The following is a 4,083-nucleotide window of genomic DNA, read 5'->3' on the forward strand; positions in this document are numbered from 1 at the left end:
TTTTCCCTCTCGGTGAAAAATTGCAGCTTGCCCGAAGAGGTGTATCTGGCAGCATTCTCCCGTTGTTGTTGAGCCCGCCTCTTCATGGCCTCTCGCTCTGGCCTCTGCTCTTGTTCGATGGGCTTTGACATGACTGGCTCAGGCACGTTGGGTTCCCTCCATGGAACTCGTTGCTTGCTGAAGTCTTGGAGTAGAAATTGGGTTTGGAGCTTGGGTGGGGCCTGGCGCTTATTCACAGCAGGGGGAACAGGCTCCCGCTGGAGAGGAGCGCCAGATGAAGTTTTGGAGGGTGCAGGCCTAGGAGCAGCAGACTGAGGGACACGAGGCTGGGTGTGGTTGGTCCAAGCCGGTTGGGTTGGGTTGGTCACAGTTGGCTGAGCTGGTTTGGCGGGGCCTGGCAAAGAGGCAGGAGCTGGCTGGGATGAATTGACTGCAGCAGGTTGAGCTGAGTCAGTAGAACCAGGCTGGGCACGGTAAGCCCCAGCAGGCCGATGTGAGGCCAGAGACTGTGGCCTCCGAGGAGCGGGTCGAGCTTGAGGCTTGTCCCAGGCAGAAAAAGGCAGAGGTATCAACTTGACCTTCCCAGGAGGAGGCCGCTCATACTGGGCTGGAGATGGACACTCTGTTTCAGCACTGCTGTCTGGTTTCTGGGCTTGGACTTGCGTTTTCTCAGGACCCTTCCCCTCACGTGGGGTATGCCGCCATGGCTGGATAGCTGGGGGTGGCTGGGGGTCTTTGGGGTTGCTTGACTTTCCCAAGAGCCGACAGGAAGAGAGCCCAGTTTTCGTCTCATTCTTCTTCCCCAGCGCATGAAGAACCTTCACAGACTCCAGCATGCGCACGCCAAGGGAGGTTCGAGGCTTTTGAAAGCTCTGTTGGAGAAGCTCAGTTTGGTGTTCCTTTCGCTTCGTGTGGGGGATTGCTGGCTTCTCTTCTGCCTTGACTTTGTTCCCTGACTGCTTGTTCTCTTCAGCCTTGTTTCTCCCTCTGGTCCTTTTGGTCTTTTCCTGCCCGTGGCTCTTAGTTTTGCTGATCTTTCTGGATGCAGCTTTCTGAGGTTTGCCTTGAGAGTGCTTGGCCGTGTTCACAGGAGCCCTGTCACTGACTGCAGCGTGGCAGGTAACCACTTCTCCCCCTAACAGGCACTCTGGATTCTTTGGCTGGATTTTGGCCTTGGGAGCGCCACTGATAGGCTCAGAGGCTTTCTGTTTGTTCTTCCTGGGTTGATCAGAGGGAACCTTTATGACACTTGGCTTTTCCTGCACCTGATTCACCTTAATGGCTCTGGTGTCTTTAGCTTTGATCACGTTGGGACCTTGGGATTGATCAAGCTCTTTCAAAGGATTAAAGAGCTGGGGAAGGTGAATATCCTCCGCCAGTGTAGTAATGTCTGCAAGACCACTGCTAGGTTCAGTCCCATTTTCAAGTGTCCCTAGGTCCTGACGACTCCGGCTGTTCTCTCCCAGATCAGCATTTTCAGAACCAGGCTGCTCCTCTTGGCTGAGGGGATCGGTGCAGGCCAGCGGCTGGTGAATATCAGGGATTCCTAAAGGGAGTAGTGGAGGATCTTGGTTCTCTGTTGGGATCTGGTAGGCATCCAGAGGCTTTGAAAGCTTGGTTTTGATATCATCCACGTGCTTACTCTCTATTTGTCCCTGGCTTGGAGCTGGAGGCAGGGCCAGGAGACGCCTGGCACTCTGGACTGGAGCTGTCACTGAAATGTCCCCAAGTTCAGATGGTGGGTTACTCTCAAGTATGTGGCTGTTTCTGCTACTGCAGGACTTGGGGAGTTCTTGACTTTGTGTCACACAAAACGTCTGGCTTGGAGGTTGCAATCCCAGGGAATTTTTCATCACCAGGGGGGAGGTCTCCATCCCTACAAAGGGATCAAGGGAGAAGTCAGTCCCTGGTAAGTGAGATGCTCCCCCTAAACACCAACACAGCAGTCGTGTACCTTTCAAGGGGTTCAGGGGCAAGATGGGCAAGGCATTTCTACTAACTCTTCTTAAGGATCATGGACAGTGCCCTATGCTACGAGGTAAGCGGTGACTGTTGTAATTCTTATTGGTGAGCCTTTCCTGTCGCTGATTCTCGGCTCGCTTTGTATTTCATAGGACTGTTATAAGTCCAATACAAAATGAGTCTTATTTTTAAAAACCTGAAATGTTTTCCAGAGCCTAGCATATTCTCATATAGGGTCCTTTCCATTCTCCCCACTCTCCCGAGAGGCCAAGAACACGTCACACCATGAACTAGGAGAGGGGGTAGAGCCCTTTCTGATGAAATACATCAGCAAAGACAGAGTCTTAGCCTGCTTGCTCTCTGGACAGGATCTCGGACCACAAGGTCTTCAATCCTGGTATAAATGAAGGAAGTGAGGACAGTTCAACTGGCACTCTCATAACAAGAGTTCTGAAACACTTTCCAAAGAGACTATAGCAGTAGATGAGGGAAGGGAGTGCTACAGTGTGGCAGTACAGGGGGAACGATCGGCTACAGCAGTGAAAAGTGTGGTACCGATTGGTGTGCTCTCGGGGTTCTTGTACATGTAGCATAGATGACCTCTACAGTGGCCCTCCCACCTTCCCACCTGCATTAGGTGTTCTTCTTTTTGTAATTTATGTTTATGTATTTATTTACTGTTTGAACTTATTTATTCTGCGTATTTATTTTTTTGGCTGCACTGGGTCTCTCATTGCAGTGCACGGGCTTTCTCTAGTTGGCGGCTAGCGGGGGCTACTCTTGGTTGCGGTGTGCGGGCTTCTCATCGCGGTGGCTTCTCTTGTTGCGGAGCATGGGCTGTAGGCACGTGGGCTTCGGTAGCTGAGGCTCACGGGCTCTAGAATGCAGGCTCCGTCGTTGTGGCACATGCGCTTAGTTGCTGCACGGCATGTGGGATCTCCGCAGACCAGGGCTCGAACCCGTGTCCCCCGCATTGCATTGGCAGGCGGATTCTTAACCACGGCGCCACCAGGGAAGCCCTAGGTGTTCTCATGTAGAGTCTAAAAACAGAGGGCACTGAGCGAAGGTAGTGGTTATTAAAGGCTCAGGATCTAAATTCTACCTGCCTCTACACCCCTTCCCAGCTGTCGATTTGACCCCATTTTTGAATGCCGACCTCATTCTTCAACTTTCTTTGGCGTTTGTTATACTCACCTTGAAAACTTGTTTCTGTGATGCGTTGAGCAGGCACAGGGTGGCAGACTGCAGAGGTGGAAGCTGGTGGTCGGATATTTGTGGGCTGAATCTCCTTCAGTCCCATTCCCATTTCTGGTTGCCCAGAGGCCCGACTTCCTGTGTATGACGCCGAGCCGTAGGATTGCGGGCAGGAGCCAAGTTCTCCATACAGTAAAGACCCCAGTGTGCCTTGGTTATAGTAATATACCTGGCTTCCTTCCTGGCAGGGAAGTGACAGGCGGCTCTGCCCCTGATTTGGAATCTGAGATGGTGTTCCCTGAGCAAGGCTGGCAGAAAGCGATGGATGTAGAGGGACCATGTTCTTGGCGTCTGAAGTTTTATCATACTGGGCTGCCAGAAACATGGAGGAGGCAGCTGTGTGGCGGTCAGTGAGTGCCAGAGTAAAGTCTCCGAGTGAAGAAGAATTCTTTTCAGTGCTTGCTGTGATGTCCCACTCAAGAACACCTGGATAGGAAGCAGCTGAAGTGGAGATCTGGCTGTGGTCCGTAACTCCAGATAACATAGTCGTGCTAGAATGTTGGTAAAGGTAGGCACTACCCATGAGTGTCTGGAAAGGGGTACCAGTAGCCGATGCCGAACTGACGGCAGGGGCAGAGACTCTGGAGAAGTTGCAGACACTTCGTGTTAGGGAAGTTGCATTGCTCACCACAGGAGGAGAATGCTGCAGAGAATTTAGAGTTCCACGTAGAGATGGATGTTGGAAATTTTCTGTAAGAACAAGAGGGTCATGACAAACTCAGGGAGGTTGAGAAATTCTCACTACGTTTGAGGAACGGCATCATCTGAAGGTTCTTGCTATCAGGACACCTCTACTATCACTACTTCCTGAGAAACCCAAAATCAGACAGTTAATGATGGCTGTAAGGACTGAGCAGTTTTCCACTC

This window comes from Balaenoptera ricei, chromosome 13, assembly GCF_028023285.1.
Source record: "Balaenoptera ricei isolate mBalRic1 chromosome 13, mBalRic1.hap2, whole genome shotgun sequence".
NCBI classification, from domain to species: Eukaryota; Metazoa; Chordata; class Mammalia; order Artiodactyla; family Balaenopteridae; genus Balaenoptera; species Balaenoptera ricei.